Consider the following 16763-nt stretch of genomic DNA (forward strand, 5'->3'; position numbering starts at 1 on the left):
CTCCCTGAAGAAGAGTCAGATGGTGTCTGTTCATCTGGGTACACCAAGCGGCAGACACCATAATGGGATCAAGTGCACAGATCTGATTAGGGCTAACACCTGTGGATGCAAAAATGGGAGTGAGCTGGAGAAGGCTGGGAGAACTGTCAGACCGTGATGAAGGCTAGACCCTCAGTGATGGAGAGAGGAAGGGGACATCAAGGACAAGCATCCTGGACTGCAGTAGAACTTGAGGAAGTTGCAGCAAGGCCATCAGGGGTGCTGTCAGCCCACAGTAGCGCAAGTCAGCCAACAGAGGAGTCCATGGCCCCCAGGAAAGCACCACTCTCAGTATCCTTGGCTGAGAGCAGCCCATGGGAAATGGATGCGGCCTTGGTGAGACCCAGTGGGCATTGTCTTGTGGACTGCTCAGAGAACAGCAACTGGGGCCCTTGGCCAGCTACACTCTGGAGCTGGAGGTCTCAGAGAGCATTCCCACCGGCACTCCCATAGCCACCACGACACAAGTCAGCCAAAGAGGTGGCCTACGGATTCCAGTACAAGCCATTTAATTCCGTACATCCACGCATTTGCTCATGCCTTCCTCCTCATCTGCCATGCATTTCCCCCATTCCAGCACCAAATGAAATTCTGCTCATCCTTCAAGGCTCCACTCAAGTGCCACCTTCGCAAAGCAGCCTTTTATATACACTGATAGTACTGTCTTTGCCTGCTCCTCTATCATAGCATCCCTTTGGATTAGAACTAATTGCTTGCAAGTCTCTCTCATCTCTGGTCTTGAGAGCAGGGACTGTCTCATTTCTCTTTATATGAAGTAGTCTGGCACTTTGGCTCACATCATCCATTCATTTATTTTTCAACAAAATGTATTAATCATTTGTTATGATGTGCCAGGCACTAGGCTAGGTCCTGCTGGTCTGGCAATGTATAAAACAGGCACGAAGCCTACTTTCCAGTCTTGGGGAGGCAACTAGCAGGATGAGAATGTTGAGATTCAGAGCAGTAAGCAAAAGTTGATATATTACACCTCCCACAAGAGATGAAACAGGGGGGAAGGGGCTGGACCAAGAATCACTAAGTATTACGTTTTTTTTAAAAATACACAGCAATAATATATGAGGTCTTAAGATGATAAATTTGGAGATTTGAAGCTAAGAACCTTACCAAGGTTGGACTTCTCAAAGGGCTGCAATCCCAATGAGAGGATTAATAAACTTCAGTGACCCCATTGGCCCAGCAAAACTACCAGGAAGTTTATATCCTCAGTGGTTCTGGATGGACAAAAAAGAAAAAAGCCTCTGTGCCTGCATCTTGCATTACTTAAAAATTTTTATTTTAACTGTGCATGTGTTTTATGAAAGTCCAAGCCAAACCAAAAAATTAATAAAGCTACATAAAGCAAAAGCTCTTCTGAAACAAATTCACCATTAAGAATTACAAAATGCTTAAAAAAGAACTATCTACCTTGAGTGGAATTAGCAGATACAAGAAATGATTAATTCATTCATCAAGGACTTGTGATATTAGTAAAACAATGTCATCAAAACTATAAAATATGCTTAAAGGATAAAAGGATAAAAAGAAGTGTAACACTATAAGGAGTGAATTAGACTCCTTGAAAAATGAACAGGAAGATTTGAAAAAGGACCAGTTGAAATTTTTACAGATGGAAAATATTTTCATTAAAATGAAGAAGTGAGTGGGCAGATCAAACAGCAGATTACCCAAGACAGATTTGAAAAAGCTATCAAAAATAGCACAGAAAAGTATCGAGATAGAAAATAAGAAATGCAGATTAAGAAACAAATGGATGATATGATAAGATGGTCCGGTGTATGTCCATTTGGCGTAGAGGCAATATTCAAAGAAATAAAGTCTGTGAATTCTCTTAAACAGATGAAAGACATGAATCTTCTGACTATTTAGTAGGAATCCTAAACAGAATAAATAAGAAGAAACCCACATCTCGAATGCATGTTAAAACTGCAAAACACCAATGTCAGAGAGAAGTTCTTTAAAATAACCAGGGAAAAAGAACCTACAAAAGGAACTACCAAGGCAAAATATTTAATTAGCATCACTCATTCATTAACTACAGTAAAGACCAGACAATAGTGGAATATTGTGAAAATCCTGAGGAACAAAAATGTTCAACCTAAAATTCTACGCTCAGATAAAATTCTGTACTTTAGTATAGAATCAGAACATAAATATGTTCCAGACAAATTAATGCTGATTTAATTTATAACTCACAGGTCCTCCCTTGAAAAGATTTGAAGGGATGTCTTGTAATGAGACAGAAGATTAAACCAAAGGAAAGATGCAAATACAAGAAGATCCACCAATAAGTTGTTTAAAATTTGGATAAATCTCAAGAAACATTGGCTGTTAAATTCGTAGTAATAATAATGAATAATTTAGGATAGTTTAAACCTAAACGGATTTAAAGTACTTGACAAAACTGGCATGTGAACCATGGGGGATGTCAGGGCAAAGGTCTTCATTGTGTTGTTCAAAATAAGAACAGACAAAATAGATTTTGTCAAGGTCTTATGAGAGCCTTTTAGGTCAAAGGTGCATATTAAAAATGCAGTGTGATACCCTGGATTAAATCTTGGAATAGGAGAGAGACATTAATGGAAAAACTAGCAAAATCCAAATAAAATCTAGAGTTTAGTTAGTAGTCATGTTCTTTTTTTTTTTTTAGTTTTAACCCATGTGCCATGGTATGTAAGAAGATAACATTAGGGAAAACTGGGTGAGAGGCATAAAGAACTCTCTATTCCATACTTGTCACTCCTTTATAAATCTAAAATTATTCCAGAATATACATTTTATTGAAAAATACGAAAGATTTTTAAAAAGCAAAGTTAGCACTAAAGACTGAAACAGGAAAGTATAACCTCCAAATCAGTAGAGGGTAGAGAGATGTATAAGGAAAACTTGGTAAATCAAAACAGACAGCAGGAAAGAAGAAAAATACGTTTTTTTAAAAACATCATCAATAGCACAAATTTGAATTGGTAGAAATAAATTTAAATACCAGATTGGGGATTTGAAGAAGGTAAAAGCATAAATTAATGAATTGCAGAACACAGAACAGACAGTGAGTGAAAACCTGAAGCTCTAGCTCTCTAACAGAGAGAGAGAAAAAGGAAAGCAAAGCAAAGGAGGAAGGAAGGAGAAGAGGGAGGAAGACAGGCAGGAAGGAGAAAGGAAATGAAGAGAGGAAGAAAAATCATTTGGTAAGTAAAATCTTTAAAGGAGAAAACCAATAAATAAATTTAGAAAATAACCACAGATAGAGAAGAAATGTTAAAAACTATGAGAACATCTACTCAGCCCTGCGTGAGTCAGCCTCCTGGGGACAGACTCTTCCCTGTCATCCCGATGCTCTCCTGCCCTCCCCGTCCTGCACGCCCCGAAGGGGATCTGTCCGCGCCGCAGCAACCCCTCCAGCTTTCAGTCAGTCCCCGGCTCCGCCAGGAGGAAGGCAGGAGAGAAGATTCTATTCCTCTGGTTCCCGTCCACCACCAGCAGGTACAGCAAGTTGGTTTTGATTTTTAGTTTTGGCAAAGGCAAACTGAAAGACCAAGAGACTGGTCCCGGCGTGTGATCACCAAGACCCCTGCGGGGGGGAGCAGTCCTCCGCCTGCCAGACAGAACCCGGGAGCAGTTAGATCCAGCTCTGTATGTCCTGGCTGGGTGGCCTCGGCCCGCAAGTCCCTCAGACCTACCTTAGGTCTGCACAAAGGCGAGACACGTACAGGAATAGTGGCGGTACATGCAGCTGCAAGAGATTATATCCATAAAGGCTGAGGTAATGCGAGGACAGCCATCAGCACATGTTTTAATGTAGAGCTTTCACAGTCATTCTTCCTTACTACCGCTGTCATTTTGCTCTTATTTCCTAACCTCTCCTTTTCCTAAGGGATTATGCTATGTAAAATGAAAAAGGTATAGAAAATTTAGAAGATCATAAATGAAAAAAAAATAAAAAACAAGAGCCAAATTCTCTGGACATTTCATGTTGCCACGATCATCATGCACATACAGAAAGGCTATGAGCTACGGATTCAATTGGCCCCAACAATGAGAGGCTAGAGCCTTGGCCCTCAGTCTATGCATCCACTGTGACACTCTCAAAAACTGAATGAAAATGCATTCAAGATTCTGGGAACCAGGTTAGTTGCAAAATGATCCTGTAGTCACTTTGACCCAGTGAATGAATGAATGCACAGATGAATGAATGAAGAAACAGTTGGATGGGTAAATGGATGGGTGGATGGATGGATGGATGAGCAGATGGATGATATGGCACATCAGTAAATTGGTCTGAGAGAACAAACCCGCCACGCACACTGGCCACCAGGCAACTGGTTATTTCACTTTAGTTTGGCACAAGACAGGCACTAAGAAGTTTGAGTAATCATTCCTCTTCAGTCCCGTTATTTTTTACTTTTTCACATCATTTTTCTCATTTGTGGCAAACTCTAATATTTCCAGCCATGCCCATATTTGGTCAGGGAGTTAGTTACACAGCAGAAGAAATACAGAACACACGGAGGCACCTCTCTGTAGAATTCGTTCTTGATTCTCCCATTTCTCTGACATCTTTTTTTCTGTACCAGCGCTTCGGTGATTTCAGCCTTTGTAAGTCCTCACAAAAAAGAGGGACCTTAACATGTGTGGGGCAGCTCAAAGCAGTGTTGCAGCTCATCTGCAGGTCTGGGGAAGGGGCTGTAGTGACCTTGTCCATCTCTCCAGGTGCCACATCAGGAGCTGGCCTCGTCCACATCGCCCAATACCGAATATAATACCCAGCACATTTGTGGCACCCGTGGCCATGTGGAGTCTCTGCCCCATCCAGGTCACAGACCTTAAAGACCCCAGGAAAAGCTGGGATGACATGGATCATCTGCCTCCAAGGGAGGACCTCAGAGCATACTTTCTCCTCTGAGGTGACCTTTCCTCATAGAACCAAATGGAGCCTCATAAAATAATTTCCTTCGTGATCCAAAGGCAGCAGCACCATAACAACACACATACATTTGGCAAGCTCCCCTTTTTAATCACATCCCATGATATAAAGGCAATATATCTTTTAGACCACCTGAAGTCTCTCCAATATATTTATAGTCTGAGTCACTTCACCCAGTGGAATACGCACTAATAAAATATTAAAGAAGCAGGGTCTTCCCATCTCCTGGGTGTTTCCCTCTGAAAAGCTTGTTTCCATCAGTGTCTAGAATGTTGCTCTTCCACAGAGCCGCCTCCTGTGCACAATGTTGTGACGGGAACACAGAGTCTAGATGAGTCGGTCACTTAGCAGTTTAAACTATTTTTGAAATGTTTTTCTGTTTGCCAGATCCTGGTTTTGACCCCTTTTCTCTGAATGATGCCACTCTCCCATCAGAGAGGAACAGCAATGGCTCCAGGAATCCCATCTTCATAGGTATGAAACAAAGGAGTCTTGTTTATTTATTTCCATTTTTTCCTGCTTTCCCTTATTTCCCCCAACCGCCACCCCAAGGGTTTGGATCTGCCGATGAGGGACTTCCCATTTCACCAAGCAAAATTCTTCCCTGCCTTACTATGGTCCACATTTGGTGCTTTGTTTGGGTTTTTTGCATTTTAAAAGGTGAGTTTTGCAAAAAGTGGGCTAAAATAAAGTATACCTTTTGAGCTCAGTTCTACTTTAACAATTAAGTATAAACAACAGGGTAAAAATGAACACATTCCCGAAGGAGAAAAAACCTGATAGAGCTGGTTCCATCCTTCCCCACTCCCTGGCTCCTTTTTGCTCAGCAGATGTGATTTCTGTCTGGGTTGACTTTACAAACCATAAGCCCCCTGCAGCTTGCTGTGAGCTTTCCTTGCCTCCAAACATTGCTCTGGGCCAGGACCCTGCTCAGCCCTCCAGGTCTGTAGCTCCCAGCAGAGAGCTGGCAGGCCCCCCAGGCCCCAGGAGGGCACCTCTCTGATTTCTCTTCCTACACCCAGAACTCCTGATCCCAGCTCCCAGACAGAAATCCACTCTTTGGAAGATTCTACAGGGCCAGTGGGATCAATATCTTCCTAAATTTAAGCATGTGAGGGGGAATGTTTCCTATGTGGGAAAAGGCATGCATTTGAGCACTGGACAGACTTGGATTCAAATCCTGCCTACCTCTGACACTGATTAGCTGCGACCTTATGCAAGCCACACGTTTCCCTGGACCTTGGTTTCCTCATCTGTGAAATGGAAGTGATAAAACCAACACCTGTGGGGGATTCCATGAAGCAACGTATGTCTCACCTCTACTTTTGGGGGTGTCACACTGGTACCTACCAGGTGTTCAATACAAAATATTAATTTCCTATCCCCTTTCTGCAACTTCTACCCTTTTTTTCTGTCAGCTACTGGATGAGTTAAGTTCTTATTTGGACACTTTGTACTTTCTTTCACAATATCATCTCTGAATGAAATGTATTTCCAATCTGACTTTAGAATGTGTTTAAGGATCAACATCACTACTTCACTGCCCCTGCCCAAGTATTGGCTATAACAAAAGGCAATGTTTTTCTGCCCAAGGAAAACACCCTGGGCATCAGCTCAAACTATTGGGCACTTTTGGAGCCTGCGATCATGCAGGCACTGTGCCAGGTGCCTGGAAGCAGAAATGAGTGTAAGACATTTTAGTGAGGGACACTCATATTCTGGTATCACCTCAAGCCATTCCTTTCCTCACTAAATGAATCACATCCATTGTCCTCAGAATGTCCTTTGGAGAAATTAAAATTCTCTGAAAATCTGTAGCCATGAAAGAAAGGAATATCCTATACTGGACTGTTATTTAGCAAGCGATCAGAGTAGGTGGGGAGATACTTCAATGGCTCCAACTTCCTTTTTATTCCCAGAGACAAAGTAAGTCTCTTGGTGTGTTTAGGAAAATAAAGTATGTACAGCTGGACAAAGGTTATTATCATGGAACTTCCCACCCTTTTTCCGCTTTCCACTATCCGCTGCAGAACCAAACAGGAGAGAGAGACAAGTGGAGACAAAATGTCCTCAGACTGATGTAAGGGAGAAAAGCCAATGAGAGCTGTGAAAGACAGAAGATGCATTACATGGATTGCTCGTAAGAGGATCCTGTTCTGTGTATTATCTTCTAAGGGAATATGTACAAGTTTAATATACCTTTACATGGAATTGCATATTAATGAACTTTAAGAAATGTACCCTAACACATGCTGAGGTTCACCAGTGTATGATTAGCTGACAATAGAACGAGAACCTAGGAAAACACCAACATTAACATTAAGAAAGGAATATTGTACTTTCTGTGATGCCATCATCCATGGTTTGAGTAGAGAAGGAACGTACTTTATTTCTCACTGGTTTGAGGTTGTTCTGACACAGACCAGCCTTTTCCCATCCTCCTGAAGCAAGCAAGAAGAAAGAAAAGTGGGAAAGTCAATATAGTGGGCGGATCCCAGGGAGCGTGCCTGGAGCAGAAGGACCCTTTAATGTGACTTTTCAACACCAAGGCCTGGAGGTCCTGCTTGCTTTGTGTTATCAAGAAATACAGTACCAGTGTCTTCCCATGATCACAGGCTTTCTCTGCTTTGTCTTTCCCCAAAGGATGTCTGCCTTAGATCTTGGAGTCGAGGAGATTCTGAGGGGCACAAATATTTTGCAAAAATTCTTCCAGGGACTCAATAGAGCCATTCCCTTATCTTTCTTCTGCCCTTTAACAAAAGTCCTCTGAGATTTTCACTGACCCTCAAGCCCTTGGAGGGGGACTTTGACAAAAATGAACCAATTCATTCAGTTACATGATGACCAAGAAGGTGGCATCCTAAGCAAACACAAGAATTGGATGCAGAGATGGTCCCAACCACAAAAACCATCCTAGCGCACGCCTGGGTATTTTCAGGATTTTTAACCGCAACTCTTCTTTGTCATTTCCTTGACTTATTCAAGAGCATAAAGCTTTGTCCCTCCTTGCTTCTTTTAGGAAAAAAAAATGACTAAAGACCATAAACTCTGACTATAGACTGTAGACTAGAACAGGAGGGCTGTTTTGTGCAGACGTAGGGCGGTATCCAGCCTTGTGCAGTCTCCCTGGTGTGATCCGGGCTTTGGGAAGCTCATGGCTCTGCACTTACACTGACGGTCCACGAACCTGCTTTCCTTCTCCCTATTTTTCATTTATTTTCTAACAATATACTCCATGGGTCTGGTGTTATTTCAATCCTTCATGCTTTTTAGGAGCCTTATTCTGCCGTCTGCTGACCTGTCACCTGTTCACACTGCTCTGGACTGATGTTTGCATCCCCCACAGATTCTTATGTTGGAGTCAAATCCCCAGTGTGATGGTATCAGGAGGCGGGGCCTTTGGGAGGTGAATAGGTCATGAAGGTGGAGTCCTCATGAATGGGATTCATACCTTATAAAAGAGCCCCAGAGAGCCCCCTTCTCCCTCCACATGAGGACGCAGTGAGAAGCCAGCCATCTGGGAACCAGGATGGGGTCCTCACCAGACACTGAATCCCCTGGTGCCTGCACTGTGGACTTCCAGCTTCCAGAACTGTGAAAAATAAATGTCTGTTGTCTAGAAGCCACTCAGTCTGTGTCATTCTGTTACAGCAGCCCAAATGGACACAGACACACGTGCATGGATATCACATGGGTGACAATGATGTGACGCAGCCAAGGGAGTGCGCGGAGCAGGGGCCAAGGCAGCAGCTTCCCCACCAGCCAGGTAAATGCCCTGATGTCAAGTCCCTAAGAAGCTGGGCTGTTGCCAGAAGCATCACTAGGTGAGGTAAGGACTCATGGAGTCACTGAAATGTCTCATTCCCAAGAGAAAGATCATACCCTCCTGGCCCTTATACTGTATTTACGTTGTAATATTGGACAATTACATCATCTGACAATCAGCAAAGCTGACTTTACTGTAAAGGGGTAAAGCTGTTGGAGGAAGGACTAATGCTTTACATAGCCAACTCATCGGTAAATATTTTTTATCTTACAGTAATTCTCTATAGGCTCATACCTGTAGAGACTTGAATAGAAAGTACCAGGTGACAAGGACCCCTCTCCCCATCTGGAAGAGTGATTGACTGATTGATCCTTTGGTTGGTTGATTGATAGGCATTAGTAGGCCATGAAATGTCTTAATGCCCTTGACCCTTAGCAGCCCTGCCAATGTTAAAAGGTACTCCCTTCAGAGAGAAATGTCTAGTTGTTGTGCCAGAACGTTTTAACGGTACTGTTTATCAACGTGGTGGCTTATAATGAATGGAAATCATGAATTTCTAAGTAAGTCTTCCTCTTGCACAATTTAAAAATATCATTTCTGGGAATTCAATGCCAGGTAAACAATTTGTCTTAAATATGGTTTCATCATTCAAACTATTTCATAATTCTGCATTTTTCTCATATTCACTGAGAGGCAAGGAAGGGGCAGTATTTAAAAGAGAAAAAAAATCATTTTTCCCATTTGTTTTTCCTGGACTTTCTTTCATGTCTCCCATTCAGTTAAGCAGCCTTACTGCCTTCTCTCTCCTCTCCCCCCCAATTCTGTCTCCTCTACTCCTGGGGCCCAAGATTTCTAGACTGGCTTCTGGCCTCAATATACTGGCTTCCCCTCCCAAACAGCCAAAGACCATCAGCACTTGTCACTCGAGCTCCTGTTCTTCCACTGCTGCTGGTCATCAGACCATCATTACACACAAAAGTACAGGCCTCGGTAGCCCCCTGAGAATCTATTGCATTGGTCACACCTCCCATTTCAATGCAATTGTGCATAAGTCTGGTCCACTTACGTGCTGCACATTGGGAAGGTTTGAAAAGTCCTTTTCCCTCTCAAGCAGAAAATCATGTCTTATCAAAATGAAGCAACTAAAGGTCTAGAAGTTTGAGTTCACTTTCTGTTAGAAACAGACACCTGAGGGGATTTAAGTGGAGGCAAACCTTAGGTGACTCAGTGTCCCCACCTCAACTTTTTACACTGTGGACACTAGACACCATGAATGCCCTGAGCCACAGGGCAGCTGTCAGATGAGCTGGGCTTTTTGTTAGTAGGTCCAGAGCCAAATGTACACCAAAGCTCTGTGGTCCTTTAGCAGTGGCCATTTATACAGACTCAAGCACACACATGTGACAAGCATACCTGTGCAAGCACACACACAGACTAAAGGCTGGAAATTTCCAATTTTTAAATTTTCCTGTTTTAGCTTGGAAATGTAAAGTTCTCTTTGTATGACTGCTTCACAGACATTGACTGCCAATTCTTTCTCTTCAGTCCAGGATAGAAATTCTAGTTAAGTTGTACTGAACATTAATATGATTATACACACACACACACACACACACACACACACACACACACACACACATTTAGGTAATATTTGGAGCAAAACCAATATTTATATAATAAATAATTACCTTGTCCATGGAAAACAGCATACTTTTCCATTACTGGGAGTAATAGAGTAAATTTGCCTTTCTGACTTGCTGCCCCAAGTCAAAAAAAAAAAAAACAAAGAATTTTTTAAATTTTCCTGAACAAAGGCTTTTGCAACTCCTTGCTCTTGAAGAGAAAGCAGTTTGCAGACCGCCGAAGCCAGAAATCGCCCCTTGTCCCCCATTCACCTGCACAAACACCTCTCCCCGGGTCTGCGTGAGTTTCCCTCTCTGTCTCTGTTGGCAGACTCAACTGTCAATGTGCACGTGGCCTGTGCTCCTGGAGGAAACTGAAGCAAGGCGGATGGATTGCATCTTTATCACAGTTGTGCCCGGAGTCCCAGACAATGAGGCACATCTGCACTTTGCAAAATAAGTGTAAAGTAGCAGCCCTTTGAGTCAGCACTGTGGGCTTGGCCCCGGGCCAGGGGCATGGTGCCTCACCAGGAGCTGCTGGGTCTGTCACTGCCGCCGTTGATCTCACTGAGGCCGAGCCTCTGCACACCCTTGTCTCCTCTCCTCTCTCTGGTGTCAGATTCCCTGTTCAACAGGTGTGCTCCTGCCTCCCCAGAAACGGGAAAGGGCCCACAGAGGACCTGGAACCCTCCAGTCTTGCTGCCTGTCCCTCCCTCCTCTCTGAGCTTTTGCTGCTATTGCTTCCTTCCCACTGTACTTGTGCCTCATTTTTTTTCCCACAAGCATTACTTTTGTCAACAATTGACAATAAAAAGATAACAATTAGATGAGTGGATATCCAGTTTATATGAAAATAATGACGACAGATAAGAAAGCATTTGGTGTGTTATCTCAATCGCCCACCAACTGTCATCTAAATGCCCACCCACCCAGTGTTGGTTAGAACTCTACCTCTTTGTTGAATGTGCATTTCCCAGAGGTCCAGAGGGTGACCAAACAAGTTCCCCAGGTTCACGTAAATAGAATGTGGCAGAGCCAAGTCACAAACCCAAGTCCAATTCCAAATCCAGTGCCCTGTTTATACAGTGCTCTACTTATTTTTCATCTTTAATTAAGGCAAAATTTACATTAACATAAAATTAACCATTTTAAAGTGTAAAATACAGCGACGTGCACAATGTTCTGCAACGACCACGTTTCTCAAGTTCCAAAACATTTTCATCACCCCGAACCATAAGATGCAACCAGGAGTGATTTTGTAAAATCCAGGAGGATATTTTGTAAAAGCCATACAATATGTGACATTTTGTGTGTGGTTTATTTCATTTGGCATCACTTTTTGAGGCTCATCTCTGTTGTAGAGTGTATCGGTACTTCATTTTTTGACATGATTGAACAACATTCCCCGATATGTAGGTTCCACCACGTGCTTATCCATTCTGCCCCTGATGCCCACTGGGTTGTCTGCACCTTTTTTTGGCTATTGTGAATAATGCTGCTATACCTTTATTTGTCTGAGTCCCTGTTTTCACTTCTCCTGGATATAAACCTAGAATTAGACTCACTGGATAATTTGGTAATGCTATGTTTAACTTTTTGAGGAACCACCAAACTGTTCTCTGCAGTGACTACACCACTTTACTTTCACATTCCCAGTGGCAATGAATGAAGGTTCCAGTTTCTCCACATCCTTTCCAACACCTTTTTATTTTCCTTTCCTTAATTATTTTTGTTATAACCATGCTAGTGGGTGTGAAATGGTGTCTCATAAGGTTTTGATGTGCATTTTTTCCTAATGACTAATGATGTTAAGCATCTTTTCACATGCTTACTGCCCATTTATACATCTTCTTGAAGAAGTGTCTATTCAAGTCCTTTGCCCCTTTTTTAATTTGATTATTTTTCTTTTTTGTTGCTGTTGAGTTCTTTATATTCTGAGTATTAGGCCCTTATTAAATATATGATTTGAAGATATTTTCTCCCATTCTCTAGGTCGTATCTTCTCTTTCTTGATATATCTTTCACTGGGCAAAGATATTAATTTTGCACAAGTCCAATTATCTATTTCATCTGCTGTTGCTCTTGATTTTGGTGTCATTTCCCTTAGGTCAGCACCACACACTTAATAGGGAATCAATATATGTTTGTCAAATGGTTTCCTGTATCTATTTGGCTGAAGAGAACAATCCCTAACTTCCCGTCCAACTCAGACATTCTAGGAGTCTAAGACTGTTTGAAATCATATTCAGATTTGTCATAATTTCCCCAAACAGATTGTTTCTCATTAGGCTCTTAGAAAAATCACAAAGATATAAATTAGTTTTGATAAGTCTTTTTTACATGTTTACATGGTATACATGTTTTTACATGTTTTATAGGGTATACACATTTACATGGTGTGCATGTTTTTCACATGTTTACATGTGTGTATGCTTTGTGTGGTATATATGTTTTTACATATCTTGTATGATACACATTTTACATGTTTACATGGTTTATTGCTTTTACATGGCATCCGTTTTATGTTTTACTTGGTATACATGATGTTTCATGTTTACATGGTATATGTATTTTTTACATGGTGTACATGTTTTCCTTCCTGAGAAATAAATAGCAAGTTGTTAGTCTTCTGCTTGGTAATTCAGTTTCTGTTGTTCTTGGCTACTCGACAGCTCTGTCCTCCTTTTTCAAATACAGACCTTTCACTACCCTTTTCTCAGACATAAATCATGAGGGGGAGAGAGGAACCTGACCATTTAATTGTGTTATAATTGCTCTTGGGCTGTTACACCACCTCTAGCTTATAATTCCCAAGGAAATGATAACATTTCAATCTTTCTGTGGTGATTTATGGCTACATTTTGCCGGAAAGTAATTTATGTGGCTAATAAATCCAAGATGAATCTCCCAGGGGCATGACAGAGAAGACTGCCAACATTTGGTCTGTCCTTGGTCATTCCCCATCCTCAAGCGGATGGCATGCACAACCCTTACTCCAAGAACGGGCCCTACCCTCCACTGCACCATTATGTCCTGCTTTCTCCAGCTCCTAACCAGGACTTCACAGGAGTCTCCACCACAGTTCCTATGCAGATCATGGTTAAACTTGGCCTGGGTCCAGTTGCCTCTAATCTGATGCCCTGTATGGAATGCTCACATTCATAACTGCCAGCTCTTTTAAACTGATTGCTCAATTATTGTGCAAACGAATTCAAAGCACATAGTGATCCATCTTCCAGGGAAGGAGAAATACACATCGCATAACTACCACCTCCTCTGAAATAATGAGGGAAAAAAATACTCAGCTGGATATGCAGAAAATATGAGAAACAGTTTTAATGTAAAGTACTACACCTGAGATATGCAAAGCTGGATATAAGGAAATATTTCAAAAATCATAATTATTAGTTTCTTAAGACATAGAAGACCTCAAATGAATACTGAATGTATTTCTTAAACCTGGACTATATTTTAATGACAGGATTTCTAATCTAAAAAAAAGACAACATACAAAACCTTAAAAAATACAGGCAAAAAAAAAATCCTTTGTTCCCTCACCTATGAAATGGGGAGTATCTATTATGTGATAGTATCTATTGCAGTATTGTCAAGGGTATTAAATAAGTGAATGTGTATAATATCTTTAAAACAATGACTAGCACGTAATGAGTACTTCAGAAACTGTGACTACTTTTTTTTTTCTTTTGAGAGCAAGGTGTAAGGTACAGGCTTTTATTTAGAGATAAAGTGAAGGGACACAGCTCCCGGATCACGCCAGGAGGGGACAAGAGAGTCCCTGTGACTACTTTTTTTAATGCCATGTTTTAGTAATATAATCAAGAGTAGAAAAATGGAAGCAGAGGTGGCTCTTTTGAACAGCAACTCCTCTTTCTTCTTCCTCTTTGTCTTTCTTCTACACACAACTTATTTTTTGTTCCTTCTCTAGAAAACTTTCACTCCCATGTATGTGTGTTCATGTGTGTGTGTGTGTGTGTGTGTGTGTGTATACCAGCTCATATGTAGATGCCTGCCATGTTAATGCAAATGAGTGATGTGATTCTGACAGCTATGTCTGATCGGAGCGGCCAAATACTAGTGATGCTAGAACTTACAACCAGTTCACTCAGCAACAATTCTAGGAAGAGAATTGTGTTTCATAATACTCCACCATTGTCTCCAGCCTAGTACTTCCCACGTGACTCTGACTTGTTCATTGTATCCCTCTCCATACCTATCCTTACTCCAACCCTGCTAGACTGAGACAGAGCTGCTGTCTTATTTTCTAGCATCTCAAACCCACACAACCACACAAATGTTGGCTGGAGGAACAAATGAAATAAGGAAGTGAGAAAGAACCACTCTTGAAATAGGCCACTGTTACTGAAGTGATAAAACACCTGCTAATCATAGTCATTGGTGGAATCCCTTTATGTCTGGGAAGTATTTTTCCCTAGCTTCCCACAGAATCAGACTTCTAAGTTACTGAATCAGAAAGAGCATAGCAGTGGAGTATTGGAAAAATTACATATTTTTAATGAAATGTAAGAGTCAGAATGAGCCTCAAAAATCATCTAATCCAGCCAGCTCATTTTATAAAAGGAGAAAACGGCCCAGAGAGATTAGGTGCTTTGCTTAAGGGTCACACAGCCAGTTAGCCTCAGAACTGGAATGAGAAGCTAACTGAACTTCTTTAGTCCTATTATGGGCTTAAATAAAGTTCTGTTACTTTTTTTTTTCCTGGATAAAGCTTTTTATTAGACAGCGTCCTAGAAAGGCAAGATGGGCAACACCCCCAGGGTCACAAGCTCTGGCAAATTGACACCTGGTGAGATGGACCATGCTGGGAGGTTGAGGTTGGGGAGGGCAGGTAAGCTAGGCAGTCCTGCTGGCAAAGGCATCAGACCTGGCCATGCAGGAGCTGAGCTCACTGGTGACACAGAAGCAAGGGACTCGGTTACTTGTGGGTGACAACAATGGTACTGTTGGTACTTCCTGATCAATTTCTATAGCTCCTGGTGGTGACAGATGGGCATTAACTGAGGACAGCTGGACCTCTGTAAACACATCTTTAAAAGGAGTAATAGGTGTACCAGTCATTTGTTCTGGAAGAGAAATTTTCTTTCCTTATTCAAATGGGCGTGTAGGTATTTGATGCAAATAGCCATATCCAATGCCACATCCTAGGCTGCCTGCTCTGCCCCACGCAGAATTTGGTGTAATAATCACTTCTCGACAGTTATCAGTGTCTGTATTATACACATAAAGTTTCAATGGTTTTGCTTCATGTGTTTCAGTAAGGCTGAACAGATCTTCAGACTCATTCATAACTGTATCTGCTCCAATGATATAATCACTATGAGGTCGAAAACTTGCCAGCGCTGCGGGAGAATTTGATTCCACTTCCAGCACATGCCAAACGTTTTCATTTGCCCCATCAAAGCTGAAGAAACAAATGCTCACTCCCAACAAGCCCTGGCCACCCCACATGCTGCTTGGTGTGACTGAGGTCACTCACAGCCCCAGGGTTTTACTACTGTAGACAAGCATTTTTACAGGCTTTTCAACATTTGCTTTCAGTAGGTCCTTAAGAGGGTCATTGTCTTTATTTAATCTCAAACCATTAATAGAAACAATAAAGTCAAAGAATGGCTCCAGTCCAGCTCTATGTCGTGGAGAATTTTCTTGTACCCGCAGGACGTGGTAGCCCTCGGTGCCCCTGCCTGGGATCTTGGCGCTCGGGGAGGAGCCCGTGGCGGCGGGCAGTCAGTGTGGGTCCGCGCTGCTCCCCGCACCCTCACGCCGCCCGCTCCGCTCCTCCGCGCTAGTTCCGTTATTTTTACAACTGGACTTCCCAAGGCAGAATACTAATGTTTTTTCCTCATCTGTAAAAATCCTCAAAGAACCAATTTGGCAAATTACTATAGCATTTGCCTTGTGCATTCAACTAAGAAAAATTGAATGGTAACTCACATGTGGGAGAGCATGCTGGCTGTCCAATTATCCTTTCTTTTTAAAAAGAAGAAATAGTGAAAATCGTTTCCATTATGATGAAGTAATGGGAGCTATAAAAACCCAGGCATCCTGTGGATTTCATGAAGTAAAAAAGAGAAATGACAAAAACAGCAACAAAAATCTGAGACTTCAAAAAGTTTTTGGCCCACTCTCAGTAAGAGAAAAATTGCCCCTTGGAAGTAGCAATGTCAGATTTAACAATATAGGACAACAAGTCCTATATTTGAACTCCAGGTAAAAATAAATACATTTTAGTCCCAAATATTGCATAGGACATACTTATACTAAAAAAAATACCCATTTATTTCTACTTAAATTTAACTGGGCATGTATTTTATCTGGCAATGATCTTTGGAGGGAAACTGGCAGGTCACACACTCTT

The 16763-nt window shown here is 41.9% G+C and overlaps 1 long non-coding RNA gene and 1 pseudogene across 1 annotated transcript; one reads left to right on the forward strand and one right to left on the reverse strand.

The window, feature by feature from the left end:
* The first annotated feature begins 3427 nt into the window (after positions 1-3427).
* On the forward strand, positions 3428-8832 carry LOC130683178 (uncharacterized). The gene is made up of 3 exons (XR_008996794.1): positions 3428-3540; positions 5369-5455; positions 8633-8832. It is a non-coding gene; the product is annotated as an uncharacterized LOC130683178 (long non-coding RNA).
* A 6303-nt stretch (positions 8833-15135) lies between these two features.
* LOC118922042 (Golgi reassembly-stacking protein 2-like) lies at positions 15136-16135 on the reverse strand (annotated as a pseudogene).
* Positions 16136-16763: the final 628 nt, after the last annotated feature.

This window comes from Manis pentadactyla, chromosome 3 (genome assembly GCF_030020395.1).
Source record: "Manis pentadactyla isolate mManPen7 chromosome 3, mManPen7.hap1, whole genome shotgun sequence".
NCBI lineage: Eukaryota > Metazoa > Chordata > Mammalia > Pholidota > Manidae > Manis > Manis pentadactyla.